Here is a 21,981-nt window from a genome sequence, read left to right as displayed (position 1 = left end):
CTCCTCCATTAACTATTAACTCTTGTGATCCAAGTGTTTAGAATAATATCTATGATTAAACTTAATAACTTACATTCTCTTTTTCATTTTTTAGATTGAATATAATCAGATATTATGACTCTTATCTTTTTAAAATTTGAACAATATTTTTCTCACTCAATACTTCATACTATGGTATCATTTTGTTTTAGATGCCTGCTGTGCATAGCACATAATTGGCTATAGTTCCAACCTTTCTTGGAAGTGAGAGTATAACTTTGTGACTATTCACTTTCTGTCTTTTGTTATATAAATTGTCTCGCTTTCTTTATATTTACATCTGGTAATTTGCAAAAATTACAGATTTGAATTAGTTATAAATTTGGTGGTCAAAAACAAAAGATCATCCAGTTTTATGTGTAGAGAAACACTTTAAAAAAGATTTAAGGATTGTAGAGAAAAACACAAATAAGCTAAAAAATATCTTGAAATTCAAGATTAGGTATCATAATTATCAGGAATGTATCAGGGTCTAGGATTATTCTGGACTGAATAATAGGAAAAAAACTTATTAGAAAAAGTTTAAGAACTCTAAGATAAAATACATATAACTTGCTTTTCAGTGCAGAAGTGAGAAATTATGACATGACTTATTATAAAAGAAATAAACTTTTCACTTGATTCTGTAGTTGTATGATCAGGAAGTAATTGCATACCAGGTTAAGTCAATGGGATAAGAGTGTATGGTCTATCTTACAGGTAAGATTGTAAGTCTATGCCATCACAAGGTAGAAGATTGTCATTGGAAGCTCCACAGAGAACTTCAAAACACTATACCTTGAGGAAAAGGATGGACAAGAAAAATACACATCCTTCAATATGAGAGATGGAAAATAAACGTATCTTTCTCTACTTGGTCTATTGTTGAGAAAATCTACATCTGAGAATTTGTAAACATTAGCTTGTACTTCAAATAGGTATGAGCTTCAAATTTATATTATCCACATAATCGGAGAATTTTTCAACTAACCGTAAAAGGTAACATTTTCTTTCACACTACTGACAAATCTGTTCTGCGTGACACAACAAATACTAAAGCATTATAGAGAGGTGCTACTTAGGATGTGATGTGTGGATCAGCACTGTCTCATGAACCGTTTGTTAGTCATCATCGACAAGATAAGTACAGAAACTAACAGTGTTAGAAATAGTTATAGCAATATGACAGAGTGATTAATACAAATTTGACTAATAGCTTTTAAAAACCTAGTACATTTACCTTTAAGTCTGTATTCATTTAATTTATTCTATTAATTCATTATTATTTTATTTAAAAAAACAAAAATCTGTGATGGGTTTGAAAGAAAAAAGTAGAGTAGTTCTTCACTATTGATATTTTGAAAAGTGAACATGTCCCAAATAATTGAATAAATAAAGTCTAGCTCACAGTGCAAAAATACAAGACACAAAAGAAGGGGCGGGGCGGGGGGTGGAGGCACTACGATCAGAAGACTGTGCAAAGAAAAATAGTATGAGTAGACTTCAGATTATATAATTTATATGTTTAAATAATCAAGTTGAAAAACAATAGGATAGAAAATGGAAAAGTAAAACATGCCTATATAAAATTAAGCATAAGTTGATTGAACAAGAACTAAATCAAACTATTTTGTATGTAGCATGGACAGGTTAAGAAGATAGCTAGTCATGATGAATAGCATTTCTATAACTACACAACATACCAAAAATAAAGGAGAAAAGAAGGGAAGTGATGATATTCAAAGAGTTAATTGCTGGGAATTCCTCAACATTATTATTCCACAAATTCTCAGAAGTGGAACACACAATAAATCCTTAGTAAGATAATTAAAAATATAGGGAAGTTGACTAAAAAAGAGGAGGGGATGGGGAAAGATTAAGTATAATAAAAGATTATAAATAGGATTATGTGTAAAAGAATGACAGAGTTATAGGTAACATTTCAAGAGCAACATCAAATCATAAATTAATGGAGGTAATTTAAGTGTGTAGAAAAAATATTTGTGAAAACTCATTTTTATAAATAGCTAGTTTATTGCTTAGAGAGATAGAAAAAAATAGACATTTTCAGGAAATGAGAGAAAAGAAGATGAACGGTCACTTGCCATTCTCAAAAGGGAAAGCTAAATAATGGACACCAGAAAGAAGAATTTAAGACAAGAAAAAAGAAGAGATATGTAAAGTAAAAATCAGAATTGATAAACACATGGGCAAATATGAATAATATCTGAACATACAAAATAATAATTATTATTGTAACAATAATGATAATTTTATTGACTAATGAATACTGAATATCATCTGAAATTTAAAACTAAAATATGAATTTTGCGATAATCAGAGAAATAATTGTTATTATTAGATTTGCTAAATATGTAGATTAAAAGTTTAATGATTAAAGGAGATTAATAAAATAATTTACTTCCATAGCTCCTCTATGGCAAAATATGGATTAGAGAAAACTTGAATGATCCATGAAAATAAAAGTCAGGATGATGGAAGAAAAAAGAAAACAAATAATAGGTAAATGAAAAGCAAAAATAATATGAAAGAAATAAAAATACAGTAAGCATAACGAATATAAATGAACTGAACTTTGTATTTAAAAGATAAGGTCTTAAAATTAATAACCTAACAAAATCATAATAAAATTAGTATACCCCTAATGATTTAAAAATAAACACACACTTGTAAAACTAACATATAGATATAAAATGGATCTTCAAAAATAACATAAGAGGAACATACCAAAAAATGTAACATCTGTGAATTTTCGTTTTGTTTAACATAGTTCCAAATATATATAGACACTAATTGGCATAAATATCAGGATAAATGGACGAAGCCACTATCCTAGATTTTATTGCATTTCAGTTATTGATAGATTGAGCAGAAAATAATATTTGTAAAAATATAAATTATTTGAACATTTCAGTGAACAAATATGCTCTCATGCCCATACATAATATCTGTACCTACCATGTAGAAAATTTGAAATGTTTTCAAGCACACATTATACACTTATGAAAATTAAATACATACTAGGACACACACACACAAAATCTCAACAGCACAAGTCTAGGGAAGTAATTGTTGCATAGCACATGTTACATAGAATGTGCTTTCTAATATGGAAGGAACTAAGATAAACAAAACATAAATAACAAAGACTCAACTCCCAAGACCTATTTAATAACATTCCTAAATAACTGTGGGTCACATGAGAAATTATAATAAAAACTATAAAATACTTAAAACTGTGCAATACTAAAATGCTAGATTTCAAATGTGTGTAATGTTAAACTGATATTAAAATCTAAGATTTTTCATATTTACATAAGAAAAAAGTGAAAACCTAGACAAAATAGAGAATTCTTGAACATCATAAATCATTTTGGTAAATTACAAATCTACATCTTGCCTCTCCCTTGAAAAATAGACGCCGCCATAGATAATTTATAGGTAGATTGTATCTTACACTTAAGCAACATAAAGACCATTATTATGAAAATTATTGTAAAGGAGAGAAAAATTCAGTGCTTGTCAAAAGATCTTATAAAGGTGGTATGAATTTTATAGTCAAGACTACAAGTGTAGGAGAAACTGTAATTAAAACATCTCATTTAGCAACATAGTTAAAAATATCTTTTTTTTTAAATCACTAAACTGAAATTTTTAAGGTTGATTTAACATGAAAATATAGCCAGCTAGCTATCACATTAAAATATAAAGTAAAAGAAGAATAATTAGACAATTTCAATAAACGAAACAAAAAATCATTAGTAAAATTATTCCATTTTGTAATATTAGAGATAGAAAAACATATTTTCCTTGATAAAGGTTATTTATCATACATTTACAAAATATTATTATTTAAAATCAATACAATGCAGTAGTTTCCTTTAAATCCATGTACAAGGTAAGGATGCCTTCTTTGATAGTTCTACTCAATATTGCATTAGATATTCTAAACAATAAAACAAGTAAGTGAAAAAAATTAGAAAAAATCTATAGAAATATTTGTAGATAAAATGTTATTCTGAATCAAAAGCAAATTTTATATGTCAGTAAAACATTATTAGGCAATATAACTGTAATTTAATATAAAAATAATAAAGACTATAGAATACCTATAATTAAATCTAATATCAGGGGATAAGATAATGTTTACACAGAGAATAAGGTATAAATAAATATTCATGTTGATGCGAATTTTTCCATAGTTGATTGCAACTTCAAACAAAATTACAAAAGATTATTTTTACAAAAGCTCTTAACATGATCCTAAAATATATAAAAGAAATAAGAACTTAGAATAGGACAGTGATTTTGGAAAAGAGAGATAGGTTGAGACTGTTCTACCATTAAGAATAAGTATAGTTTGGAAGCTAAGCAGGGTCAGGCCTGATTAGTACTTGAATGGGAGACCATCTAGGAAGACCAGGTGCTGTAGGTGTAAAATATAAAAAGTAAGGAACTGTAAGTTAATAAAGTCCTTGCAATCTGTGAGGTCAACCAAAATTTGCCTCACCTAAAAAAAAAAAAAAAAAAAAGAATAAGTATAGTACAAATGTAATTTAGGTAATTCAGCGTTCATAATTTTTTGCCTTTGAATTTGACTGTCTTTCCTCCATGGAATTGATTTTGCACTTTTGTCAGATGTGATTTATCTGTATTTGCGTGAGGTTGTTTCTTGGCTCTCTAGTCTGTTCCATTTGTTTATCAATCTGCCAACACCAGACAGTATTGCTTACTATAGCTTTATAATAAATTTAAAAATTAATAGTCATTCCTTCCTCTTAATTCTTCTGCTTCAAAATTATTTTAGCTATTATAAGACCTTTAATTTCTCATATACATTTTAGAGTAATCTTGTCTACATCTACAAAATAGCTTGCTGGGATTTTGATAAGAAGTGTGTCAAACTTTTTGTGTAAATATTCAGATAATTGACAGTTTTATTTGGTTAAGTTTTCAAATTCACGAACACAGCAAATCCCTCCATTTACTTATATCTTTTTGATTTGTTTTATGAGTATTTTTTAGTATTCAACATATAGATCATACAAATATTTTTAGTTTTGTAGCTACAAGTTTTATGACTTTAGAACTCTCATAAATGTTATTTTTAAATTTGTTTCTTTATTATTCATAATTAGTAAATATAATTGCTTTTATTGTTGACCTTCTGTTTTGACTGTATCTTCCAGTAAGATGTTGGATAGGAGTAGTGAGAATGAATGTACTTGCCCCGTCCCCTATCTTAGGGGGAAAGCATTCAGTCTTTCACCATTAATTATGATGTTAGCTGTACTTTTATTTATTTATTTTCCTAGATTTCTTTGTCATATTGAGGAAGTTATTTTATATTTCTTGCTTGCTAAGAGTTTTATCATGAATTATCATAAAATTAGATAAGAGTTCTTTCTCCTTTTTTTTTTTTTCTGAAAGATACTGTACTAAATTGGTTTTATTTGTTCCTTAAAATATATGTTAGAATTCACCAGTGAAACATTTGTGTCTGGAGATGTCTTTAATGGAATGTCTTTTAACTACAAATTTATTTCCATTTCTTTAATAGTGTAGGACTATTCAGTGTATTTCTCCACCTAGGGTGAGTTTGATAATTTGTGCTTTTCAAGGAATTGTTCTATTTTATCTAAATTTTGAGCTTATGTACATAAAGTTGTTCATAATATTTATTATTTAAATATCTGCTGGATCTGTAGTGATATATTTTTATTGTATTGGAGAAGCACTTTAAAATTAAATTGCTGGATTAGATTTTTGTACCTTTAAATTTGTGAGAAACTGCTAAGCAGTATTTAAAAATAATTATTTCATCTCTATTCCCATGAAAACTTGAAATTTCTACCTGTTTGAGTTCCTCAACACTTGGCATTGTTATTTTTAATTTTAGCCACAAGGTTTCCAACTTACATTATCATTTTGCATTCCAACCAGCAACGTATCAATTCCACACATTTGTCAGCACTTAGTTGTGTCAGTCTTTTACATTTCAGCTCCTCTATAATGGATATAGAGTAGTGTTTCACCATGTTTTTAATCTGCATTTTTTTTAAAATGGCTATTGCTGTTAAAAATCTTTTTATTCGTTTTTTTGGCCTTCAAATTTTTCTTAAGTGAAGTGTCTTTTAAACCCTTTACCTATCTTCAATTGGTTAGTTTGTATTCATATTTGGATTATAAGAGTTTGTCCCATATTCAAGATATTTTCTATTAACCTGAATTGATTAATACAACAGTATCTTTTAAAGAACAACTGTTATTAATTTTGATAAAGTCGACTTATCATATTTCTTTTGATTATATTTTTAGTGACCTAAGAAATCTTTACCTGTCCCTTCGCCTATGAAAATATTCTGTCTTTCCAAACACCTCACTGAAAACAAGCGTCCCAATACACTTTTATTTTGCTTGGCTTGTATCCCCAAACACTCCCTAACCAATACTTATGTATCAATAATCTGGAATATTAATTACATATATGTTTATTAAAATAATCATTTAATACTGTATTTATTCATATTAACATCATACTTAATTGATATGTGTGTTCATTAGTGATTCTTGAAACACACTTTTAATCCTGGAATCTGGAATCTAGTAATGTGTATAACAGGTTAACTTTCTGAATTCTTATAGGACTGAAAAAAACCTCTGTATTTTGCTTTAGTCCTTGAATGATTATAAAAGGAGAAAAAACACTGTGGATTTTTAAAAAATTTCTCTTTTGCTGAGAAATTTAGAGTCAAACTTATTCTCATTCTGTTGGATATAAAATGTAAAAGCACTGGTCTGAGAAAGTGATCTGATGTTTTTTAGTGAAATATTTTAAAATAAAGACTCAGTTATTATTTAATTTGTGGAAATTCAGACAATCTTGTTCCCTTGTTTTTCCTTCTTTTATTCACTTTATTTTCTTATTTTGGCTCTACTCTTGGATGTATATTGAAACTCCTCAGTATATACTCCATGTCTCTTAGCTTATATTTCACATTTTACATCTCTTTACATCTTTTCATGTCATTCAGGAAGATTTTTCTTAGCTTTTTATCTGCATCAACTTTATTATTCATGCTTTATGTCAAGTTAAATTTTTATTGCAATAAGTACATTTTTTCATTCTCTAAATCTCAAATTTTTTAAAATAATCATTTGGTTTTGGTAAATGTGTAGTTTTTAATTACTAGATAAATGTATCATCTTTTTAAAAGATATTTCTATTATTTATGTTTCCTTGGTTGCTGCTTTCACTTAATATCAAGCTGTTATCCAGTATCAGATGCTTGGTGATATTTCTACTACATAAAAATTATATGCTTGGCGAGGGTTGTACAAACTCTGCTGAAGATGTTGTATTGGAATCTTCCATAGGAATAAGGTTTGGTTGCCTTCTCTACATAGCTGGGGTAACTTTGGTTATTTCCCACTAAGTAGCTATAGTATGGTTTGCATCGTAGACCTCAGAAGGTTCAGCTGACAAGGCCACCAGGCACCATGCTTCATTTTCTCAGAGAAACAGCAATGGTGCTTTTAAGAAAGACTCAAATTCACCACAGCCTGACTTTCTAATTTGTTTGTTTATTTGTTTGTTTGTTTGTTTTCCCCAATTCCCCCTCAGATAATACAATCAAGAATTAGCCTACAGAAGGTATGCTTTCTTGGTTTTCAAAAATTATTAGTTTTTTTGTTGTTTCTTTTTTATAATAGTTAAGTTTGTTGTGCCTTGAAGCTGGAAACGACCTGAATTTCTATGTAGGGGAATGTAATCTACTTATTCTTACAATAAAAGCCCACCAAGTAAAGATAATTCACTCCTTAACAATATCTTGTTGGTACATTTATTAAACTAGAATTTAAAATAGATTGTGAGTATTTTTTAATATGTCTATTTCCTATAGTAAACTATGAACACTTGAAAACTATTAGTTCTCTATATAATATTTATTTTCTTTTTCTTTTTTACTAACAGAATTCCAATTCATTTCAAAGTGAATGTGTGCCAGATAAAAGTACATTTCCTTCTCCCTTTTCAACTAGAAGTAGATGTTTGACACAGTTCTGGCCACTAAGATATAAGCACAATTTGTTGATTATGGTTTCTAGGGAGAGTTGTTTTGTTTAGTTTTGTTTTGTTTTATTAGAGTCTGATCTTTTATTCTTTGTCCTTCTTCTTCCTGCCTGGAATATGGACATGATGTCTAGAGCTCTAACATTCTTTCTGACTTTGCAATATAGTAGTAGAATATAAAGTTGTCATTCCTATAGCCATGAAATAAAATCACTATCCTATATTATAATTGTGTCAATCAGATCATACAATTGCACCTGAACCAAAAAGTATCTATGCATATTTGGAAGATAATTTATATAAACCTGAGTTCCTGGAATAATAATTCCCTAGGGAAATACAACTCACTTAATTGGCTTAGCCTAAGCAACATGGATCCCTGAACCTGAAACTAATTTCTTCCAAACTACTTTGACAACATATAATGGAAAAGCAGTAAAATGGATATTAAGAAGTATTCACAATACAGACCTAATGGTCTTTATTTTCATTTACCCAATGTGCATGTAAATCTCATTCCTTATTTATGTTTTCAAAATTTTATGCCTGCATAAAATAAACTCACTGTACAGGAAGATATCTAAACTCTCCTTCATCTCACATATTTCACACCATTCTTTAAAAATACTCTTAGGCATCACCTTTCCCATAATGCTTTCCCTGGGCTCCTTTCTCCCTATGCCAGGTTATCTGCCCTCTTCTGTGCTTTTAACTCATCGTTATCTACTTTTATCATTTCACTTGTCTCACTTGATGGCAATTATCATGTTACTTGTTTGATTATCTCAACTAAAAAAATCTATCTATTGCTACTAGGCCATCATATATATCAGTTATTAATTCAATATTTGACATATAAGATATTCAGAAAATATCGGTTGAACTCTAAGTGATTCTATCAGGTCTATTTTCATTCATGTTTTCTTTGAGCCTATATATTATTGGACTATCAACAAAAGGAGTAAAGACTCAACGTAGCTATTTATTATTTATTTATTCATTCATTCATTTATTTACATTTCTCAAATTAAGTTTATGGGGGTGACATTGGTTAATGAAATTATATAGGTTTCAAGTGTACAGTTCAATAATATGTCATATGTATATTGCATAGTGTGTTCACTACCCAAAGGTAAATTTCCTTCTGTCACCATATATATGACCCCATTTACCCTTATCTACCGCCTCTGGTAACCACAAAACTGTTCTCTGTCTATGAGTCTCTACTTGTTTGTCTTGTTTGTTGCTTTCAGTTTTATATTCTACATATGAATGAAAACATGGTTTTCAACTTTTTCTGACTTTGCTTAGCATGATAATCCCAAGATCCATCCATGTTTTTGCAAATGGCGGTATTTTATTTTTTTATGGCTGAGCAATATTCTATTGTATATATGTACCACATCTTCTTTATCCAATCATCTATTGAAGAGCACTTCAGTTGTTTTCATGTCTTGGCCACTGTGAATAATGCTGCTATGAAATTGGGGTGCATACCTTTACAGATAAATCTTTTCAGTTTTTTTGAGTAGATATCCAGAAGGATTAATGGATCATGTGGTGATTCTATTCTTAGTTTTTTGAGGAACCTCAATATCGTTTTCCATAGTGGCTGTACTAATTTACATTCCCACGAGCAGTGTATGAGTGTGCCCTTTTCCCCGCAACCTTTCCATATAGCCATTTAAATTATTTTTAAAAAGTTATTTGTCCTTGTAACATTTAATAATTAGAGCAGCACTATTAATATGTTAATTGCTATAAGCTTAGAATGGAATTTAAACTCTCCCAAATTTAAAATATAACCACTATTTGAAAAATTGTAATGGACAAATTTTAGGTTTAAAAAATCCAACAATTAAAATAACTCTTTGCTCAAGTGCATATGTGCACCTCTTTCTCTCTCTCTCTCACTCACATACACATACACACACAACATGCACACATGCTCATTGAAATGTCAGCATTTTATTTTCTTAAAATGATCATTTAGGTTGTGATGTTACTATACAAATATGATTATTAGATGTGATAGTAGCATAATGTGTATCTGCACTTATTTTAAATAACTCCATTTCTCTTTTTAAAAAATAATTTCCATAATTATTTAAAAAAACAAGAATAATTAAGTCATGGAAATATATCATTCTAAAGATTTTTAAATAAAAAGGAGAGACTCAAAAATAAAAATCTTATTTTTCTGAAGAGAAGAATATTTTATACTCTAATTAGAAGTCATGAATTTAAATGAACGTAGAAATGTTAAGTTTAGAAAGGTATGAGCATAATGATGAACAAATTTATATTTAGTAAAATAGCAAATGTAGATCCAGACACAGTGCACACCCAGTTGATTTTTAAACAGCAACAATAGCCATAAATGTATTTTTAAAACCCTGCCTATACATCTCTGTGTATGGCTATGAATAATGTCCAGGTTAAATAAAAATGTTCCCAATTGAAGTGTGCCATTATCCATTCCATCCTTTATCAGCTTCACACGTACAGTTCTAAGGTAAACATGCAATTGTACACTTGGAAATTTTATTTCGAATCTTGACAGCACATTTCCAAAGGTATAACATCTTAATCAAATTTAAAAATAAAACATCCCAGTGTTGAGCTTGGTTGTAAACCTAAAATTATATAACATACATGTTTTTATGCTTTGTCAATTACATTTGAAATAGGGGACTGTTTGTTTCAGCCCTTCTAAAAATGAGACGAGGATGAGAAAACAACCTATTTCCTTATTAGGTTCAGAAGTCAAAGGACTCAGCCAGGAGCCGCAGGCTTCAAGAGCATAGAAGATTAAGACATATATTGGATTCATGATGGAGGGCAGAAAGTTCATTTTCAAAATAAAACAGAATTTTATTCATATTCCTTTTAAAATTCAGATTGCCATTTGCCAGCTGACCTGTGACACAGCAGCAGTGTATTACATTTTCAATGAGCAGAGTCTGTCTGGAGCTGCTAGTGGGAAAAACCGCTTCCTGGTTTCTAGGCTTGTATTTTTTTAAGTAAGATATTGTTGTCAGAATTTTAGATGGTGTGAACAGGGGCAAGGGAACATATTTATTTTTAATAAGGATGAGATGTAGAATAGTATAGTTATCAACATTATGCATGGAGTAATCCTGTAAAAATAAAGAATCGTAACAGCGCAGGTAAAATGTATATATGGAACCATCAAAGATGGAGATGCCAGCATCTCAATGAGATATAAGGGCAGGCCAACAAAATGAATCTTTATTTAGAAAATAAATACAAGTGAATGCCTTCTTAAACAAGTTTTGGTAGAGTGCAAGTCAAACCAAGGTTTTCTATAGTCGAGGACTAGATTTATACAGCTTGCCATCTGTCAAAATTATATTATAGATGACACATATGCATAGATACAAGACCACTGATTTTCATATATATTAAAACCTGAAACTACTGCAGGATATGAAAACCTACAAACTGTTAAGCCAAAAGGCTTACATCTAGAACTTTTTTTCTACCTTGTTTAATTCTATGCTCTTCCTGAACTGCATTCAGGAGAAAGGAACATATAGTTAAGGGAAATACATAAAAATTAAATTTTATTTAGGAAAATTCAAAATAGAAACTTTTAGAAAATATAAAAATAAGAGAAAGAATGTGCCTTTTATTTTTGGAGCAGCTATTTTTGGGAGACTATATCTAGTACATATTTTAAATTTCAGACAAGTGGTTTTAAGATGAGGATGAGGATAATGTTTATTGCCAAATAAATGAAGTTGTTGTTTGTAAAAATAAGAAACTAGCAATAATGATGAGGCATTGTGCTAGTTAACTCAAACCAGGACAAAGTTGTCCATATTCCACCTTTGAGAATAGCTTGTGATGAGTTATGTGTGTACTATTTTGTTACCTTCTTAAATGAAAAAAAAGGAAGATAAACATATCAGTTTTGACTATTTGATTTGGCACCATACTATTCAAGTGGAATCAGATAGAGAAAGAGAAAATACTTAACCTTGTATTAATTGAACAAATCATGTGTACACTTTTCTCACATGTTAATAAGAATAATATATTTACCTGATAGGAAGTATTGCCTTGAACCCACTTGCTACATTTAAATAAATAAAAAGAAAGTTTTATTTTGTCCTTGTAGATGATATTGTAAAATTATATCATGATATGATAATTTAAAAAAAACTTATTGAATGATATATCTTTTATTAGTAATAACGCAGACTTCCCACATTGTACAAATTAGTCTCTATATTTACTTTTTATTAAATAAGTATTTTCGAGTAAGAACATTGATAACTTGTTATTTTAAAAGTGACAGCAGAAGGAAAATGAATGACAATAAATTTCAAGAACAGCTATTCTAAAATCAGATTACTTCTAATTCAAATTATGTGATAGAAAAGAAAAGCTAGATACTCATCTTACACTCTTCTAGATGTGCTTGAATGCTTTATAACTGCAATTATGATCCATGAGGTATTAAAGCGTATCTAGTTTCTTAATGAGCAATCTACAAATAAATAAAAATTCATATTCATTTTTGTAGTTTTTATATTAGATAAACCTATTGTCTTTTCAGAAAATGTCTAAATCCCAATTGAATATAAACCTTTGATTTTTTTTTTTTTTGCATGGGATTTTGTAGACAAAAGAAAAAGTGAAGAAATTATTTTAAGTTTTTGTTTTAATAGCTAAAATACATTTTTGAAGTGCACACAATTTCCATAGTATTCAAAACAAAAGGAAAAATGTTTGATGGTCCTAAAAAGAAGGAAGGAAGGAAGGAAGGAAGGAAGGAAGGAAGGCGGAAGAAGAAGAGGAAGGAAGGAATGAGGAAAAAGCAGAGAAAGAAAGAAGAAAGAAAGAAAGAAAGAAGAAAGAAGAAAGAAGAAAGACCGAAAGAAGAGAAAGGAAGAAGAAAGAAAAAGCAAGAAGAAAGAAAGAAAGAAAAAAAGAAAGAAAGAAAGAAAGAAAGAAAGACGAAAAGAAGGAAAGAAGAACGAGAAAAGGAGGAAAGAAAGGAAAGAAAGGTAAGAAAGAAACGAATAAAGAACAATAAAGAAGAGCTAAAAGAATCTTGGAAGGAAGGAAGGAAGGAAGGAAGGAAGGAAGGAAGGAAGGAAGGAAGGAAGGAAGGAAAGAAAGAAGGAAGGATGGAAGGAAGGGAGAAAAGAAAGAAGAGAATCCTTAAACAAATCAACTTTAAATGCAATACAACTGCTTTGGAATAATATGATTTAAAGGTGTCATATGTCAAATCATACACTCTTCTTCTTCCAAACATATAACTAAAATACTACAGAAGCCTGCAAATCCTGATATTCTGGCTTTGTCTATGCCATCTATTAGTCCAGTCTGCCTAGACCTAGTGCTATAGATCCAATTTCATTACATGGCATGGAAATGACTGTCAAAATTGATGAAATTAGTCTCTTTTGAGCTATAATGTGCTTGGCATATGTCACTGGGAATGTTTTACAGCAGCTCACACAGGCACCAAACAAAATTTTAAATTTCTTCTTATAGATTAGCAGTAAATTGATTTATTTTAAATTATTTTTTAAAAAGTTTCAAGCCAGTGATTTAACCAATTGAACCCCAAACGGAAAATAGGTACCACATTTAGCAATACAATGGGATTGAGATCGCTTCTTCACTGAGCTAATTCTCCCAGAATCCACTGTTCATCTCATCACTCCTTATAAAATACAGAATCCTTAATTGGTCTGTGCTTCTCCAACATGTTTTTAATGAAAACGCAGCACATAACTCTTAGTTTGTTGGCTGCCAGAGCCCAATTTACAAAAGTGGGAGTGCGAGATAAGAAAAGAGTACATCTGCAGAGCAGGCTGCGCAATGAATCACACGGTGCCAGAGTTGAGTAGAATATAATTGAGTCCAACATCTCTGAGCACTTTCACCATAATTAATGATAATCTGTAACAGAGGAATCTGAGATTCCAGTTCAGAGAACTGTTTAATTAGGCCAAGTAATGAAAGCAGAAACAGTACAAGAATATGGCCTGTCTCATGATTAATGATTCATGCTACTGAACACAAAAGTCCCGCACCGTTAACTCTAACGGATGCTGCATCTCTCTGGCATTTACAAAATAGTGAAATGCATGCATTTTTGTATTTTAAAGATGTAACTGGCAGTATCCTTTTCTGAGCTATTTACATGATAAATATGGTTCTGAAGGTAACTGTCTTCTTCACAGGTTCTTTGCTCTGGGGTAGTTTAAGATAAATATGGTATCTGCCTCTACATCAGTATTAAGGTAAGTGCTGTTCCAACACAAGATAATTAACACTTTCAGTTTCACTTTCCAAGTTAGTAAAACATTTCCAATATTTTTTTTCTTTTGGTTTTAAAAACATGTATTTTTATTGGCTAAATCATACATTTTAATATTTATATATACACTTCATTCATTAATAACACAATAAAGGAAAATAGGTTAAAGATCAAATCTAAGCTACTGAAAAAATAAAACATGTTTGACAGTTATTATTTTGGAGGGCCATAGTTTAAAATGTCCTCTCCATGTATAGCAATTTAACATTAGGATTGCCCTGCAAGTATGGGGGACATGACAAAAGAAGGAATAGATTGCCTGAGGCCTTAATTTACAAGCCAGAAAATTACATGGGTTTTATGTTACTACTTACTCAGTTTTTCAATAAAATAAGGCATAGTAGTTATTAGAAGGGTTACAGAATTTTGTCATGTGTATGCAAGAACTCTGATAAGACAACCTCCATAACAAAACATGCACACTTTATCCTCAACAAAATTAGGTCTTTGCAGGCACCTGCTGCAGAAGCTTCTGTGATTTGACACCAGCTGAAATTCAGACTAATCCAGAAAACACGTTATACAGATTTGAAGAAAAGATTTCTGGATTCTCCATCCTCCTTGCCCTGCCTCCCAATACATGAGGACACTTAGTCAATCACAACAATGCAACTCATGCTTGACATCCAGATGTTTCTTGCTGGCCCAAATAGAATATGTACTCTCATAGGCAATGTAATTTCAGGGTTGCCAATAAGTTTGAATCTACAAAAACTCTAAACAACTGGTAAAGATGTGAAATTTTAATCATTGTCTTTGAGCTAAAACAAAATCCTCCATGTCTGTACACTTTTCAGGCAAGCTAAAAAGTGGTTGATCTCCCAAGAATATTGTGTAGAAAATTGGTTACAACATACATAAATAAAACAATTTTATAAGAGGCGTTAAGGAACCACATATTATTCTAAAATTTCAGACATACATATTGAAACCTTTACCTAAATCTCATTGTACGCATTTTTTTTTTAAATTTAAGTAAATTTCTCTCAATTACCTCTGTAAATATATGTAAGATCAATTTATACACAGTATGATTGACTTGCACTATAATCACAGATGATGTATACATCATATACAATAAATAACAATTTTCTTTTAAACAAAATAACACACTTAAATGCTTTGAAAGAGATTTGCACATATTCCTTAACTAGTTTGGTAAATTTTATATATTCAGATTATTTGCAAATAACACTATTATTGATTACATGCTGCAGAAGATAAAAACAAATAGAAAGGAAAGGGCTTCATGATGTGTGAAGTTCTCTAAGGAAGAAATCACATTATCAGTTCTACAATGCATAAAAATAGTTTTTAAAGTAGTTTTTATATGCTATTCACTGGGCTTCACAATTTCACACATTACTTTATTTATTCTTTACATTGATCAACCTAATGAAATAGTTACTATAATTATCTAAATGTTACACACAAGAAGATGAAAGCTTAAAAGATAATTCCACTAAGATTAGTTCATCAGCATATAACAGAAATAAAAAGTATCAGTGCTTTAACAAAATAACATATATATTTCACATACAGAAGACCAGAGTTCCCATGGTGAACTCCAAAGTGTTGTACGGAAGCCAGAATCATCTCTTTCTGCTTTGCTTTATTCAGCAGATTGCCACATGATCAAAGATAGCTGGTAGAGTTTCAGCTATTATGCTTATATTCCAATCAGTAGGAAAAGTGAAGAAAGAAAAAGGGACATAAACCATCCTTTTCAAGAACGTTCTAATGAGTTTCATGCAACTTTTCTCCTTAAAGCATTAGGCCAGAACCTAGCTACATGGTCCCAAATGACTAATATATAGGTTGAGCAATATAAACTTTAATCTTGGAAGCGATGTGCTAACTTCAAAATTAAGTTTGCATCATTAAGGAAAAGTGGAAGAATAGACGATGTTCAGGGGCGTTCTCTAGCACAAGGAGATTTAGTGACATACTGTCTTGCCATGTAGCTATTAAATGGCAGAATTTGAAGGTAAGGGTCTTTATTTATTTATTTATTTTTTGGCTACAATCTACTTTATAAAGAACATGGGGGGGAGGGATGGGAGCAGGTAGCTCTGCTTTATTTATGAAAATCACTAACGGACAATAAAAAGCCGAGTAAAAAGATATTTTTAGTTAATCTTCAAGCTAAAGTTTTATACTTCTTTATGAATTCAATTTAAAGAAGAGAAATGTTTGAAACCAGCACTAGGCAGACCCTTAATCCACTTTGAAATCTTTCTCCACCAGCCTGGTAGGTGTGGATGGCTTTATTATGGCACTTGCCTGAAATCAAATGCCATATTCTTAAGTATTATCATGGATGCATAGTGCCATGTGCATAGTAGCATCTGAATAAATATTGATTAATTTTATTAATGTTAACTAAACGATAATCGATAGGAAATTACATCATCATTTTATTCTAGCTTATATTAAAATATGAGTATTTTAACAAAAGTAAATTATAAACTTTCAGTTCTTTAAATATTATTTGAAAATATCACATGTTACACAGAAAAATGAGAGATTGGTATTAGGCATAACCAGTTATTTGACATTAGCTACTGGTGATAGAAGTCCATTTTTAGATCCTAAATCTACATGAATTTTTTTTTAATAAGTGGAATAACAAATGTTCTGCAAGTTATGGAGCTAATGTTTTTAATTATACTTATGGAGACCATGATTACTTAATAATAGCACACATCTGGTGATAACTTTAATGTGTTATTAGGTATAAAATACATCACAATTTCAGATATTAAATTTAAAATTTATGCATCTTAGAATAGAAGAAATACTACAATATACTCATTGAAATGAAGAATCCAATGGATGGATTAAAACAGATATAAGTTGTGAGAAAATAAGTGAATTGTGCAATAGATTTGAAGAAATAAAACAGAATTCAGGTAAGAATGATAAAAAAAAATGAAAGATTAAGATCATAAAAAGTAGAATAAAAAAATCACTCTATATTTCTTAAGAGTTATAGAAAGAAAAAGGAAAAATTGGCAAAAAAAATACATTGAAACAAACAATGGTTAGGGAATTTTCCAAAATATGAACAAACAAGCAAAAATAGTTAGTCTTTAGGGGCTCCGAGATAGACAACTTAAATGCAAAAATAAAAAATAAGAAAATAAAAAAGTAATTAAAGAAACCTAAATTCATTATGATAGAATTTCTAATTTTTAAAAAGAGAAAATTCTTAAAAACAGGAAAAGATAAATTACATAATATAAATAATTTGGATGTTAATGAATATCTTCTAGCAGCGACAAATATCAAGACTCAATTCAATAGGTATTATTAAAATTATCAGTGAAATTAACTCTCAACTTAGATCTTCAAACCTAGGTAAAATGTCACTGACAATGTCGTGTAAATGATTACTAAAAGACTTTAATGATTACATAAAATCAACTGAAAATAAAAACACTAATATTTTCTTTAGACAGAAGGAAATTGAAACTAGGATAAAAGAGTAATATGCAAAGAACAATTAAGAAGAAAAACTAAATAATAAATGCATCGGTTAATGTAAAAAATATGAAATTTCAAACAACAGAAGTAGTTGTGGTTTTTACCCAGGGAAGAGAAAGCTGGAAAGAGTGCAGCTCTCGATATAATGGAAAAATATTAATCTGTAAAATTATGAGTTTTGTTAAATCTACTAGAGAATTGAGGTCTTAAGGCAACTACATCCTCAGAAATCTAAAGAAAGATACTTTCATGGAGAGATGGGGCATGGACACTTGCTCATCTGTGGCAGCAAGAGTCAAATGAGACTTCTTTTCAAGTGGAAAAAATAATTCAACTCAAATGTTTAATGAATGGATAAAGGCTGAGTGTGGTAGAGGATGATATTATAGTTACAGAATCCCTGGAAGCTCAGACACAAGTGGAGTTTACATCCACTGATAGGCTCTCCTGCGTGGACCTTCCTGCAAGCATGAGAGAAAGATTAGGGCAGGAGTAAACTACCTATAGAACTTCAGGTCTCTGGTAGAGGAGGGGCAGACCTTTCAGGAATAGCACAAAGCTTTTCCTAGTCCTTTCTCCTCTAAGGAACAAGACCAGTAAGAAGTAAACAAGAGCAACAACCTAGGGATCTGTCCTGGCTGGGAAAAAGTAAAAGTAAAAATCCCTCTTTCCTGGGGAAAGGCAAAGAAATTGTTCTTAGCATAGACTATTAAGTGTTCTGCTATGATGATGCAAGCCTATCTATGACTGAGATTGAATCATGCCACAGAGAACCCTGCTCTCACTCTCAAACACTATGTTAGGTAGCACTGAAAACAAAGTACATTAGTCTCCTGAGGATAGGTGGGTAAGAACATGGAGACAGACCTTCTCTGAGATGCAGATGCAGCAGAGTTGTTAGTTTCCTCTCAGGATAGAATAGCAACATTTGAAAAAATCTTCCTGCAAACAATCCCCACTCTAAACACAAGGTTATACAAAGTAAAAAATAAGCCAGTGGTGCATTAATAGTAACCATAGAAACAACAAAACCCAAATCAACTCAAACTCCTGACTATGTTGACTCACCCCTGCAAAAAGACGTTCCCATTTCGAGGCATACATACGGTTTCCCTACACATACTGTTTACCTTTCTACTTTGTGTTCTACACACTATGTACAACAATGAATAAAAAAAATAATAATAACAAGAGAAACCAACTCTGAGAAGATCTAGATGCTTGGACTATCAGAAAGAAAATTTGAGATAAGTATGATTAATCTGTTACAGGTTCTAGTAAAAAGGTAGATAACATGCATGAATAAAAAGTTTTAGCAGAAATGGAAATTATAAGGAAGCGCCAAATAGCATTAAATATGAAAATAAAGAGAAAAGAATGTCTTCAACAGGCTTATCATTAGATCAAAACTGTCAAGAAAAGTGTCATTAAATTTTAAGAAAGATCAATGGAAAGGTATAAAAACTGAAACATAATGGGGGAAAAAATGAGAAAAACTGAAGACAACATTTCAGAAGAGCTCTGAGACAATATCAAACATTTAACACACTGTAAAGGGGGGAAAATATTTTCTTTCTACCTTTCTAGTTTCTATGGTTAGACTAAGAATTAAACTGACATAAGTCGGATTAACAGGAGGAAAAGAAAACTATTTTAATCAAGTACTTACAAGATCCTCAGAAAGATAGGAAACTCAAAAAGTGCCCAAATGATTGAGACTTTAATATCACGCTCTGCTAAGAAAAGAGATCAGGGTTTCTGTGGTTGAGGACTTAATTCATGAAGAGGTGAGAGGAGGAAATGTTGGGTAAACAAAGGTTTCTCTATTATGCAGATAAGTTTCTTAGGTTAAAAAGTTGCTCTCTTTCTCATGCAGGCTGCCTTTCTAATGTAAATTTAGAAATTTTCATAATTACAGATTTCTTCCACAAGTGGGGGAGTTTATACTTTTTAGGCAATTAAGGGAAAGGAAAAGGGATAGAACAGGGCAGTAAGGAATACTTGAAGAGATAGAGTTTAAGAATTTTTCCAAAATAATAAAAAGAAAATATCAAACTATAAGTCCCCAAATCCCAAGAGCCCCGAACAGGCTAAATAATCCTTAACGTTATTAGCCAGACTAATTATATAAAAACTGCTGAAACCTATGATAGAAAAGTTAATGTTGAATTAGCCAAAGAAAAACAAAAGTGTCATCACATATAAATGAAATGAGGATAAATATTAGAACAGACTTCTCATCAGAACCTAAGCAAACCGAAGAATGGAGTAAAGCATTTAAAGTGCAGTAAAGAGAAAAAGGAAGAAACCTGTTAAACCAGAGTTCTAAATACAACAAAAATATTTTTTAAAATGGAAAAATAGTGACAAATAAACAAAACATTCAGACAGAAGAAACATGGATGGACACAAAGAAATAGATTCCCTAAAAATTGGGAAAACTATGGTAAATCTAAAAGACTCTTTTCTATATTTATAATTTAAAAGAAAAGGGATGATCTATTGTAAATATACTAATAACAAATATTTGAAGGTGACTGTGACTAATTAAAGCTATATTTTAAACAATAGGTTTACAAAAAAGCATTTTAAATAGCTACAAAGGATAACTACAGATAAAGTGAAATCATAGTAATTAATTACAATGAAAGTAGGTCAAAAAAGGAAAAAGAATTAAAGAAACAACTAGCAACTTGATAAAGTCCAACTATAATAATAATTTATTAAATGTAAATAGTATACACAAATGGATTAAATGAAAGAGATTGTTAGATTGTTAGATGGGGAAGAGAGCAAGATACAACTACACTGTCTTCAAGCAGTGCACTTTGTTTTTATTTTATTTTTTTTAATTAATTATTTTTTTTACACCTACAGCATCCAATATTCCCAGGTGGTCTCCCATCCAAGTATTAACTAGACCCGACCCCGCCTAGCTTTCAAAATCAGACGAGATTGAGCGCATTCACGGTGGCAAGACCATAAACTGAGAGGTACACTTTAAATGTAGAAATATAGACAGGTTAAAAATGAAAGAATGAAAGATATGTTATTGAAACATTAATAAAAAAAAAAACTTAGAGTGACTATTTTGATAACAGACAAAACATACCTCAAAAGAAGCCTTATTATGTGGGATAAAAAAAGGACATTATATGATGATAAAGGTGTCGATTCATCAGAAAGCCATAGCAATACTAAATGTGAATGTACTACCTGACAAAACATCAACACATAAGGCAAAAACTGATGAAAGTAAAAGGAAAAACTGACAAAGAATTCTAAAATTAAAATTATAATTGGAAATATCAACGTTTCTCTCAGTAATCCATACAAAACTTAGAGAAAATCTGAAAGGATATAAAAGACCCAAACAATAGTAAATCAAACTAGTCAAATTGATGATTGTAAAGAAAAACAGCAGAATACATATTGTTTTAGAAGAATGTAAAATATTCACCAGGATAACTACACATTAGGCAATCCAATAAATAATAATAAAAAGATAATAATAAAATATTATCAATGACATCAAGCCCATAAATTCAACTTCTATGAAATGGAGAAAATCCTTTAAAGTCTCAAACAAGCAAAACTTAATCTAGAGAATAGCCTAAATCGTTCTATACATTATGGAATTGAATTTGTAGTTAAAAGCCTCCCAACAAGGAAACTTCACTAGTGATTTCTGCCAAACATTTAGAGAAAAAAATAAAATAAAATACAGTCATCCACTTTTATCTATGGTTTCAAAAATATTAAATGGAAAATTTGAAAAACAAACAATTTATAAATTTTAAATTGTATGTTGTTTTGAGCAGCATAATGAAATCTCATGCTGTTTCACTCCATCCCATCCAGGATATAAATTATCCATTTGTTTAACGTATTCATTCATTCATTTAGTCATTTAGTAGCCACCTCAGCTATCGGATCCGCTGTCAGAGTATAGCGGTACTTCTGTTCAAGTAATCTTTATTTTACTTAATACTGGCCCCAAAGTGCAAGAAATGCTGGC

The 21,981-nt window shown here is 30.4% G+C and overlaps 1 pseudogene; it reads right to left on the bottom strand.

Annotated features, from left to right (window-relative positions):
• Positions 1–20,831: 20,831 nt before the first annotated feature.
• On the bottom strand, positions 20,832–20,950 carry LOC118614172 (annotated as a pseudogene).
• Between the last annotated feature and the right edge of the window lie 1,031 nt (positions 20,951–21,981).

This window comes from Rousettus aegyptiacus, unplaced genomic scaffold (genome assembly GCF_014176215.1).
Source record: "Rousettus aegyptiacus isolate mRouAeg1 unplaced genomic scaffold, mRouAeg1.p scaffold_m13_p_2, whole genome shotgun sequence".
Lineage (NCBI taxonomy): Eukaryota > Metazoa > Chordata > Mammalia > Chiroptera > Pteropodidae > Rousettus > Rousettus aegyptiacus.
The sequence above is the reverse complement of the archived record's forward strand: the minus strand, read 5'-3'. Positions and strand labels throughout refer to the sequence as shown.